This window comes from Dunckerocampus dactyliophorus, chromosome 20, assembly GCF_027744805.1.
Source record: "Dunckerocampus dactyliophorus isolate RoL2022-P2 chromosome 20, RoL_Ddac_1.1, whole genome shotgun sequence".
In the NCBI taxonomy this organism is placed as follows: domain Eukaryota; kingdom Metazoa; phylum Chordata; class Actinopteri; order Syngnathiformes; family Syngnathidae; genus Dunckerocampus; species Dunckerocampus dactyliophorus.
The window spans coordinates 8,722,558-8,735,079 of record NC_072838.1 but is presented as its reverse complement, the minus strand read 5'-3'; the positions used below and the strand labels follow the sequence as shown (position 1 = coordinate 8,735,079).

At 41.8% G+C, this 12,522-nt stretch overlaps 1 protein-coding gene across 1 annotated transcript in view; it reads left to right on the top strand.

The window, feature by feature from the left end:
- The window catches only part of ext1b (exostosin glycosyltransferase 1b), a 141,051-nt gene that overhangs the window by 60,877 nt on the left and 67,652 nt on the right, over window positions 1-12,522 (top strand). The gene's annotated exons all lie outside the window — the stretch shown is intronic.

The following is a 12,522-nucleotide window of genomic DNA, read 5'->3' as shown; positions in this document are numbered from 1 at the left end:
TGCTCCTCCGCATTGAGAGGCACCAGATGAGGAGGGTCAGGCATCTGGTCAGGATGCCCCCGGATGCCTTCCTGGGGAGGTGTTCAGGGTATGTCCGATCGGTAGGGAGCCTCAGGGAAGACCCGGGGCGCGTTGGAGAGACTGTCTCTCAACTGGCCTTTGAATGCCTTGTGCACCAGGGGGAGCTGGACAAAGTAGCCGGGGAGAGGGAAGTTTGGGCTTCCCTGCTTAGGCCGCTGCCCCTCCCTGCAATCCAACCTCAGATAAGCGGAAGAAGATGGATGGATGGATTTTTCTGAAATAAATATCGGCAAACCTAAAAAATTCCATCTTTTCAGTGTATTGAAACACCTATTCATCAGTGTCAATAGCAGTTGGACACATTCTGGTGACTGTTGGGGATCAAAATTCAGCTTGATAGCTTTCAAAAGAGCCCGAAGCCATGCCTCTACTCCAAATGATCCAATCACAGCTATCACATCCAATCACATTTACTTGGCGTATGACTTTTTCAGGTGTAAGTCCCAGAATGCTAAAGGGGTTGTTTAGCCTCTGATGCGCCAATTGTGCGAGATCCATGTGTGAGAGGAGCATTAGTTTGCCACATATGACGTGTGACTGTATGCAAGGCTGTGTCGGGCGTGAGAAACTGGCACACGGGCAACGAGAACATGTGCCGCATAGCAATGATGCTCGAATAGACACACAAGCAAGTAAATAAAAGGAGGACTATCAAAGGAGACACTTTTAACAGTATTTTGCCCTCTGCCAAGATGTGAGATTACCTCCCTCAGATGCGGGGAAGAAAGGAAGGAAACTGAGTCAAAAGTGTAACTTTGCAATAAATAGCTATCCCCGTTCTCCTCTTTCATTCCAGCTTTTTGACACGCAGCTCAATAAAAAGGCACGAAACACATTCCTTTTAACGGTTTCATCTTCATTATAACCTGTTGAAGTTTATACCCCACTCAGCACCCTCTTTCTCTTGTCATTCCTCGAGCTATGGATTGTTTTTTTTAATAGTGCAAAGCAATGTTAAAAGTTTGTTTTTCGGGTCTTTGTTGAGCTGTAAATTGCTGAAAACATGGTAAACTGCAGTGCTGCATGACTGTTTGCTGAAATCTTGTAGCAAGCCAACAGTGGTGTTTGTATTGTTGTGTTGCTGTGCACGTACTATACATAGCTTGCAAAAACCCCTTATTAATCACACAGGAAATCACATTAATTAGCATACATGTTTGCATACAACCCCGTGTAGTGGTAATAAGACAGTTTTATTGCACAAGCATAGCTAACTTACTCCCTCTTGTATGGGTCAGAGCAGAGTTTCATTAGCATATAAACTGAATTAAAAGCAGTTTGTTTGTCAGCATAACTGGTTAAAATATCGTCTACCCTTCATTTCACCCTCATTCTCCCCACCACGTCCTTTCAATATACCGCTCACACGCTTTTCTCCAGTGTGGGGTCTTTTGGTTATTTAGAGCAGCCAGAGGGTGTTAGATTGTTTGGTCTGATCTTGGCGGACTATTTTCAGATAAACAAAGCTTCGAAGGCCACGGAAAGTTTTCTGGAAGCGATGCGGTCGAGACGTTTTGACTGCTTTGGGGACGTCGTGACCCTGGAAGCAACAAGGAGGATGCGTGCATTTGTGTACCTTTTTGATGTTAAGCTGTTTCCAAGGCTAAATCAACATTTGACAGCAAAGACAAATTCAGATATACTGTACATCTGCGTCACTACGTCAAGGTTAACGTAGTGTTTTATTTTGGGATTCACTGAATCACATTTTTTTGTTTTCGATTTTCCTTATTATTATTATCATTATTGTTGATTTTATTTTATATGAGGCTGTATATCTACAGTATATAGCAGCCTATTGCAAAAACGATATACAATATATCACAATACAGTGGAACCTCGGTTAGCGTACGCCCCCTTTAGCATGTTTTCCAGTTAACATAACAATTTTACGTTTTCCGTACATTTTCCAGTTTCTGGTTACCATGAGTAGTAACATAGTGCGTCATTTCCGGTTTGTGGATGTTTGCATTCACAGTGTGTGTCATCTCTCTAGGAGACAGAAGAGGAGTTGTTCATCGGACTATGTGTGTTCTATGAACAAATATGCCACACACACACACACACACACACATAATGAAGTTGATTAAAGTATGCCCTGGCTGGAATTTGTCTATAGTGTCAAAACTCTAAAATAACCACAATCTATTCTTCAAAGTCACCAACGTATGGATGCTTTGTTTGCGCACCGTTTCTCCATACGATAACCGCCACAGTGTACGAAAACCGAGAGATATTTTTTGTCGAAAACCGGAACGTATGAAAACCGAGGTAACTATGTATTTTGTTTCAATGGCCACAAATGTTACCTACCGACTATTGCCTTACTACGTACAGTATGACTGCTCAAGCCATCCATGTACATAATGCAGATATTTGTTTGCAATATAATAGCTTCAAGTGTTTATTTTAGGCTCTTTCATGGCTACTTGTATAGCTTGACTCAGTGCCTTCATCTGGGCTCTGTTTTTTTGCTGTGCGTATATTTCTCACAGTAGCCCCAGAGTTGGTTTAAGTGGTTTAATGCTGCAGTGTGTTGGTTAGCCAGTCCTGTTTGTTACTGCTGGGGTTTGCGGCTTCGCTCCACTTAGTCTGAGTGACGGCATCGACAGCCGAAAGATTTGCTTCATCTTTGCAAAAGTAATGATTTTGTCATTAAACTTCAACGAAAGCTTGCAACAGCTGTGCTTTTTGGAAGCAGCACTTCCGCACAATAACAAGATGCATGCTGACACAGTAGAGATCAAATATCAATCACAATAATATATATTTTTTAATTAAGAAGCAGCAAGGATACTTCCCCAACCTTTCCAACAGAGAGCCAACGGAGCCTGGCTACATCCATCGGTCACGTGACCCTTGTCTAGGAGCTATAGCGGTCTATCAAAAGTCTCCCGTTCCACCTGCCCTCCAGACTTACCCTCCTCCCTTTCCTTCCTTCTCTTTCAATGCAGTGAATAATGAACTTTCCTCACATTCTTTATCTCCCTCTTATACTGTTATCCCCCACCTCCCCTTTCTCTTGTTGGGCTCCAGCATCATTTGCCAAAGTGTTGCAGCAAGCTGTTTGGCAGACCTGACAGCCCTGGTGGTTGAATGCAGCGTGGCAAGCACACTGGCAGCATTGTGCTTTTGATGAGGTCCTACGTCTTAGTCTCTTGTGTGTGTGTGTGTACATGTGCAGGAGTGGCATATGTGTGTGCGCTATAACCTCAACCACACACTCGCATGTAAGAGGCAACACACCAAGCAGTACAGCATTTAGTTATTCCCTGCCTGTTTCAAAAACTGTGAAAGGAACCGACATAACCATGCCATTGAATGGTACCTAAAGCAGGCCTGCCAATCTTGAAGAAAACTTTTATTGCAAATGTTGATCGGAAATACCATCCTAATGATGATTACTAATGCAAAAACAACTCCAAACTCTACACCACAACTTCATCTGGACCAGTTCAGAATCAATATTTATTTATTAACATGAAGAATCTTTTCCCAGGCTGACATATATGAAATATAAATATGAACTCTTGTATTTGTTCATATAACTCACATAGAATAATGAACAACGCCATGTCTGTCTCCTTTCTTTGTATCGGTACAGGATCAATTAAGCACAGTGCTGTTCATGTGATGATGCTTTCAAGTGCCCTGGTGACTTTGAGTGTTAGGTGTAGGCTTTCAGACTTCAACCAATCAGACGATGGCAAATTCTGACGATACCTTAAACAGAAACCATCCCATTACTGTGGGCCATGGGGCCAGCACTACTGATTCTGAAGGCCCTGGGCAGATTACATTGACATGGTAACACACAGAAGCTGAAATCTGATTGGACAAAAAAAAATCCAACATACACATACAGAAGGCTTGGCTAACCCTGACTGCCACACACAGGAAATAATGTAAAAAAAAAAAAAAAAAGCCGACCAATCTCACATCCTTTACAGTGTGTGGCGCCGCAGCGGTAGGTCACTTTTCTTTTCATGTGTGCGTCACGCCTGACGCATACTAAAAACACACCCTAAAAACAAGACTGATGCGTCAACACAGAACTCGAAACCGAAACTGGATAAATGAAACAGAATGCGTACTTGGAGAGCAAGGAAGCGTGCAAGCGTATCCAAGGGTCAAATGTGTGCCAAGTATGCAAAATGCATGCACGTTGGCAGGTCTGCTCAAGGGTGGAGTAACTGAAGACCTCCTCCAGTGCATTGCTGTACATGTACCAATGAGAATGGAAAATGCTCCATGCTGGTTTCGTGCTATTTAAGTAGATGATGCACCAGTCGGCATCCCACATATACCCCCCACTGTGCAAACACAAGTCAGACCGTACCACTTTTCATCACCAGTTTTGGCTTATAGTTGTTGTATCATATGGTGTTTCTCTTTTTGGTTCAATAGATTGCTAGCTTACACTGTCAGACTGTTATGATGACATACTCTTTCCACCTCCCACCCACACAGGCCCTGATGGAAACCAGATCAGTTTGGCACGCTCCATATCGTAGCATGCCGGGCTGAACTAAGCTTTCCGCTTGCATCGCAGTACTGTACCTTTACAGCTGTATTCTGATGAGATTTTTTGATAATGTCTCGTGATAAAGAGCTATAGGGTCAAAGGCAGTGTATCTGATATTCAGGCACTAGACAGAAACACATCTGTCACTGGCTTGGGAGGCTCCCACTCCATCTCCATTTCCCCTCTCACGCGTTGCCTTTCATTGTAAATCCTTTAATCTTTGAAGACTCTCCAACCCGAGCTGCCTGTCAAAAGGCACCGTACAATAACAATGTGCTGTGTTTAATGGTTTGACTGCCTCAGTGCAGGCAAACTGGAGTCCTGTTATTTTGCTTTGGGTATATATAGAATAAATGTCAAACTGTATATTAAAGACTAATCACAAATCGGGCTCGGGTCTGTCCATGCTGATGTAACCATGGGGTGTCCAAATGAATCAAAAGTAGGGGCACCCCCTATGGGTTGTGCTGAGAAGGGAGAACTGATACCATACCACCATTTTACAGATATTCTAATTTTTTTTGATCATTGGACAAATTCAAGGGTGTAACTGTTGCTTGGTCATATTGGTAGATGATGCCATGTTTTTCAACCAAACCTCCTTAAATTTCACAGACATGTGCTTGTCAGTCTCCTGAAGGTGTGTACCAAATTCTGCGGTGATTTGGCTAAACACCCTAAAGTTACATCGGGAAATTTATGGAGCACATTGAGCTGTGTGGCCAATTTATGGGTCAAACTTCTCATAGTTAGCTTACACAAACATATCCTGCAAAACCCAAAAATAGAAAAAAAAATGCTATTTTTGTCCACTTCTCAGATGTTTTTAGGTATTTTACGTTTTAGTGAGTTTTAACAGAAATGTTGTAAGATTGAGCCTGCAGTAATCCTTTGCTTATTACGGTTAATTGAGTCCGGACTCGGCCATGATAAGTACATTTTCGCAAAGTAGGATTCATTATATATAAATTGAATATTTTAGTAGTTATAGCATAGAAAACCTGTTCACTACCTTCTAAATCCGTTTTTTTTAAATGATTAGAGCCTTCTAGACATGAAATAACACCCCTATAGTTAATTTTCTATTTATGTTACCCAATATAGAAGACATAATAAGAGAAAATAAGACATATAAGACATAAATGACACCCCTATAGTTAATTTTATATTTGTTACCCAATATAGTAGACATAATAAGAGAAAATAAGACATATAAGACATAAATAAGACTTAACATAAGACTTAGCATGACAGTGTAGAATCATATACAGTATATTTGTATGTATTAACAGTGCCAAATTAACTTAAAATTTAAATCAAATTAAGAGATGGCACACATGTCTACGCATGTCTGGAAATCTATTTACCGAACACTGGTTTCTTTAATAGAATATTTGAATCAGACTTTTAACTGCGTTATTATGAGCAATGAGGACTGGCGTTCAAAGAGACACCACATCATTTAAGTGAAATCACATGTTTAGAGTGAATTTTCTGGGATTTCCGAGCACGCTTAAATGCAGCAAAATGTACTTCCGCATTAAGAGTTACAAAGTGAGTGATAAGAATATCCACTTATTGATTTTCATTGCATTTCTGTTTGTTTAGACCACCCATATATGCATAATAAAGACGTTGTTGTGGTGTTCGGAGTGTCAGTGAACGCAGACCAATGTTTGTCTCGTGACAATGATGAAGTGTTGCAATGAATGGACTAGAGACATGTTTGTTTGGAGTAGGAGATACATATATGGTGTTGGATTGCACTGCTGTTGATGTGTTCAGGTAAGAATAAAGTTATAAAAGAGCGTCAGATACTATGTGACTCTGTGGGGAGCTACACTGTGCCGTCGTCTGTCGTCATAATAGAGAGCCGTGGCTTGCCATGATGGGTGTGCGTTAATTACACACAAAAAAATTAATGTAATTAATGAAATATATTAGTTACCGCCATTAACGCGCTGTTTTTGACAGCCCTAATATAAATATAAATATAAATATATATATATTCTTTTTTTTTAACCACACACACACACACTCAGAGGACCCCCTCTTGTCACCTGATTGCTTCCCCATTTTTCTTGCAGAGAGATTTATTGTTAGAGAAATGTGGGAGACAGGCTATTACTATGTCCTTTTTGAACACATCAGTCAGACAAAGTGGTTGGTGGTGGTAGCAGAGACAATAGCAGGTCTTTTTACCACCACAAACTCCTGCCTCCACACCTCCCATGCTCTCACCCATGTTAACCCTGCTCCAGTAGCTCCTGAGCCTCCCAGGTTGACTCACCCCCCCCAAAACTCCACCCCCACCCCTATCTGCATTAGACTGCAGTGCTTTTCTTGACACGCTACTTCAGTTTCTCATTTGACTTGAGGCTGGTTGTGAAGGCTGGTGTGCCCTGGAGAAAATCACTTGTTTACTCCACAAATCACATTCAATTGAGACATACTGGAACATGCAATTTGTCAAATGTTCAGGGGGTTGTTCAGAAACCTCTTCCGGGAGACATTTTTGACATTTTAGCTTGTAATACCGTTCCAATGCTTGGAACATACATTTCCTATAGTGTTATACCTATAGTTTTTTTTCATTTCATGGAACTGTTCAGTTTATGTATACATTAAACCAACTGCACCTTAAATATTTATAGGGAGTACATCTACTAGAGTAGTGATTCTCCACTGGTGAGGCAGCGGGTCTTGGGCGGAAGAAAAAAAAGGAAAATAATCTTGCACTTTTATTCTGAAGGGCATTTTTTTCATGCAGGTGGCAACAACGCTCAGTAGTGCTAAACACTATACATTAGCATACATGCAAAACTATACCTGCATCTACTACTACTACTACTACTTTCTATCTTGGAGACTGTAAGTAATGTGCAACTATAATGATATGATACCTTTTAGACGACAGTGTTGTTTAATTAGCACACTAATTATGTCTGACTTGGAGATTGTAGCTGATGTGTCAACCACTTACTAACTAAATACACACACATGATTTTCAATATATTTAAATTCACTTGTGAATACAAAAATGAAGTATTTGTGTTAAAATACTGCTGTTTGATACGTTTCTACACAACTGGAGGCGTCCAGGCATCACGTATTATAAGTGTCTTTTTTTCAGAACGTTCTGGCAGTTATTAAACAGGTAAGTTTTTATTCTATCCATATATTTATTATTCAAATTTTTCCGACCTTTTGTATTGAGTTCTGGACTCCTATAGAGCAGCTACACACGATAAACCCGTACAGAAAGCTTTCTAGATCTTCCAGACTGTGCACCTTTTCGTGCAGTGTTTCCTGCCTCCCACCCAAACAGTTTGCGTAATTTACTCTACTCCCGGCCCTCCTCCAGGTACGCCCCCCGCTGAGCCCACTCCGATGTGATTGGTCACACTCACAAGCGCTCCCGAGGACTTCCAGACAGCTGCCGAACCCCTTTTCTCCGATTACTTCAACAAAATAAACACAGTTAGGACACTGATAAATTAGTACTTACAGCTTGCTCTTCTGACTCTTCAGAAGTAGCGTTGGAAAGGCGTTAGACTTCAGTAACAGTTTGGTGGATAGTCCAACTTCGTATTGGCCCACGTTCAGAAAAGTGCCGTTGACAGATGAGCATATTTTTCTCTTGCTGGCCGGGAATCAGCAATTCCAACCACTTCTGCCTGATGCTTGCCTCTTAGGCAAACCCGAACAAACATTTCCTGGGGGCCATACGTGCTAACACGGTAAACAGAGCAAAACGAAGCAGAGCGTGCGGAGGGCAGGCCTACAGCGTTTGCCTGGGCATGCCCATATAAGGAAGTCAGGGTTGCGTTGACGTCAGGGGAACTCTGTGTTAAGAAAAACTCTGAAAAACACAGCGTGCAGAGCCATCCAAAACTGCTTTCAGTTTTTTGCACAAAACTCATGATCTGACATTTAACACGAGAATACAACTTTGTAAGAACATTTATAGGTCAGAAAAGAGGAAAAGCATAATAGGTACCCTTTAACAATTTAATTATGTCAGCTTCTGTAGCTTTAGTTTGTGTCCTTGTTGGTGTAAGCATTGCCCCCTCCCTCTGGCTTCTCTTCTTTTCTTGTGAATTTGTTAGGAGCAGCACCATGACTTTTTATCATTCGAAGAATTCATTGCTTTAAGGAAAGGCTTTACTTTCCCTACAATCGTGTGCTGTTCCATTTCCCTCCTTAATTCACCTTACATCCTTTTTCTGAAGCTGTTTCAAGTAAACTGCTTCGGTTTGTTGTTTGTGTTTCTTTATTTTTAGCTTTGTCCTTCATTCTAATGTGGTGTGTTTCTGTATAAAGAAGCAAATGATGCCTAAATAGTTGCTGAAGATGCAGTATATATACTGTCATCGCCAATAAAGCAGTCATATTCGTGCCTTTTATGGCTTGTTATTGTGTCTTAGCCGCCCCCTTCTTTGCTCACAGGACTCTATACCTGAGGGACAATGGCTGTTACTGCAGTGTTTAGATCTCTTCTCACATGCACACATACACCCTATAACAATGCACTGTTGACTCACATGGTCCTTGCGTTTAATTAGAAGTGCGAGTACTTTGGTTTCAGACCTACAGAGAGAAGACAGCAGTCAGCATTGTGTTTAGTTGCAGCGGCCCATTGTGTCACCGCTGATTCTTCCACTACAAGTAAATCCGCATGGCTCACTGGATCATCCTATTGTTAGAGCCCGTATATTTATTTTTGGCCCCTCTCGTTCACAGTAGGTGGGTGCCTTTCGGACCATCCTGTCAGAGGGGTCTTAATGGTCTTTCATTAGTTTCCCTCCTACCTTCAGTGTGCACCGGCAGTCAGTTATCGCCGCAGGTTCTCTTCAGCATCCGTTTCTCCTCCTCCCACCAAGCCTGAATTCCCTACTTATCTACGAGCAGCAGAATGGGACTCAAGGGGCGGGAGTATGTGAGGGATTGACGCCTTGACGCTCATAAGCTGACCCCCTCTGCCATCCCACACACAGATGTGTTTAAGGAGTGGCAGCATTAGACGGTGAAGTGGTATGTTCTTGAGTAAATATCAAAGCCTTCCAGAGAGCTTCTTTCACTGGAGTCTTTCTCTCGCTTCATCCTCTCTCCGGCCTCAACTCTCCTTGGCTTGCGGTGTGTTGGAGCTGAGCTGTTGATAGGAGTGTGTGCTCACTGATAAGTAAACGCTCTTGAGGGGCTTATAGAGAAAACACTGTTGAATATTCCATCCAGTTGTGTTGCAAAGCAACCCCAGCACGGCCAACATTGGGCTGGACGACGTCAAAAGATAACATACCAGACACACCGATAATAGGCAAGAGCAGTAAGTGGCAATTAGAATATCCTGTTCAGAAACCACAACACAGTTCTGGGTGTGTTTTGCTTCAGTCACAAAAGGGTTGCGTGTCATGCCTCGTGAGGTTTAATTAAGAATCAGGGCTGCCTGATATTTAAGAGATAAAACAGCGCTGGGATCTCCTGTCATCAGTAGGGATGGTTATAGTTTTAATTATATTCGATATTGGTGCCAAATTGGTACTTTTGAAACAATGTCATTGCTCGAACCAGTACTTTTAAAAAGGAAAACATGAAATTTGGCTAAAAACAATACCTTTTCATTTTTGCTTTAATTTTGTGACATGCAGGTTGTACAGCATAGTAATCTAAATCCTTTGGTAATATAACTAAAATTATAAGTCAGTAGGGGTGACACAAGATCGTGTGTCACAAGATCTCACGAGATTAAAACGTGACAAAAGTTCTCGTTCAGAAAAAAAAATGTCTTGTGGAAACAAATTAATTAATCACAATCAATGAAATATGCATGAACGCACCTGTGGGGAACGCATGAACAGAGTGAGCCCTTTTGTCAGTCGTACAGTCACTTTGTCTCGGTAGGTGGAGGCCGGGCCGGTAGCGTACACACAGAGTTTAGCAGAGTGTGACATAGGAGAAATGAAATTAGTAGATTGCAATATATTGTCGTATATTTTTGATAGTTTTTCATTGTACTTTTCTTAAAAGTAAAATTTAAATCTCGTCTCGTCCTTGTAGACCTAATCGCGTGTATCGTCTCGTCTGGTGTCTCGTGACTACCCAATGGGTAACTAATAAATTCACTAATATGAAATGAAATCCACAACAAATTGTCATAATTATCACAGCAAAACCAGCAGAGGATGTGCAAAAAAATGGCATACCTGTGGTTGATAATGAGAAAGTGGCGTGTTGCTGCTGAGGACGGAGAAATGCATGAGTGGTTTTGGAATTGAGCACTAATGTTGGCATATTAAGATAGAAATAAAGTTTAAAAAGAACCTCAGACTCTGTGTTCCTCTGTCGAGACGTTCAAGACTTTACTTGCATGATCACCTTCAAGCACTCGCTGCAGGTGGCTGAGTCTGGATTCATTTTGCACCCAAATTAATCATCTACTTAGTTTTTCAGTCCGGAAACTACCATTAATATTGGCATTGGTGCCAATATGGAAGTTTCTGTACTCACACCTAGTCATCAGTACAGTACATTACAGGTGCCTTGTTTACTAGTCGTTTTTACACACAGAAATTCCTCTTTTATAGCAGTTAATTGGTTCCAGACTGTACCGTCATAAATGAATTTCAGCGATCTTCTTTCTAATTGAATATTTTTGAATATTGAATATTTTTGTTGTTAGACCTTACAAAACCTTGTGTGCAATCTCACAGTTTTTAACATTAGAGCACTCTGGACACCCCATTTACCTCGTATTACCCAGTATAGTAATATACGGCGCCCCTGGCCAATAGCACTCATCGTGAATAAATTGAAAAATTTACAGTTAATTCATGTGATCGGGATCGGTATCATCTGATCTCACTCGTGGATGATTGGTATCGGAATCGGCAGCATAAAACATGGAGTATCCCTCACTGTATTTGTGTTTATCGGACCATATTATTGTTGTGATGAATGCCACCTCTCAAGCAGTCTCTCAGTCTTTGTCCATCTGGCCATCTTCAAGCAGATTATGCTATGGGTTAACTTTTGACATTGAATTGGTGCAATATCAGCGGAAGTTTAACCACTGAGAATGTGACTCATGAGAGTCAGTGTGAGATGTTTTTCTGGTCATTCTGGTCTTCAGGCAGGCTCCACACGGATGCTTAGATCCGTGCATCTTTAGCGAGTTGCCTTCAGGCTTCAGGCAGCTACTACTTCTACTCTTTGATCATCAGGTCCAAGACCTTGTGGTTTATTTTGTAGCCAAATGCCATCCTGATTCGCCTCCCGGTATGGGCCTCTGTCCTACTGCTGGAATCGGAATGCAGTGAAATATGTGGTCCAGACGTTTGTAGGACTCTTTGAACCAATGTCCCCACAGGACCCCCATTGAGCTTATGTCCTGATGTCTGAATGTGTGTGTGTGTTTCAGTGTTTATTTCCTTTCTCTTTAGTTGTCGCTTTGACCGCCGTGCCCTCCTCTGCCCTCCACAAAAGAGCTCATTCGTCCATGTCAGCTCAGCGGTGGTCCACGAATTGAGGGATACCCCTCAGAGTGTTTCTTTATCTGGATCTGGGCTAGCAGTAGGAGAGTCTTCATGTAAAGCCGACCCTCTGTAGACCTGCTGTCAAGCACAGTCAGAGGCAGCCCTGACTGATATGTGAGCTTCTCAAGGAGGCTGGCACAAGGAGAGACCCAGAGCAGCCAACAAAAACTCCCATCACATTCCCTCACACTTGTCCATTCGCTTCTTCACTTGTACTGTCGAATTCCGTGGTCATCTGTTTTCTGTCAAGTTGTTGTTTTTTGTGGCTGTGAAAGCGGTCCCTGCATTCTCTGACGCATTTATCAGACCACACAGACGAGAGTGCTTAAATCGCTCATGCAATACACTTAAAAAAAATACACTCCTACAAATGTGTTTTTAAGA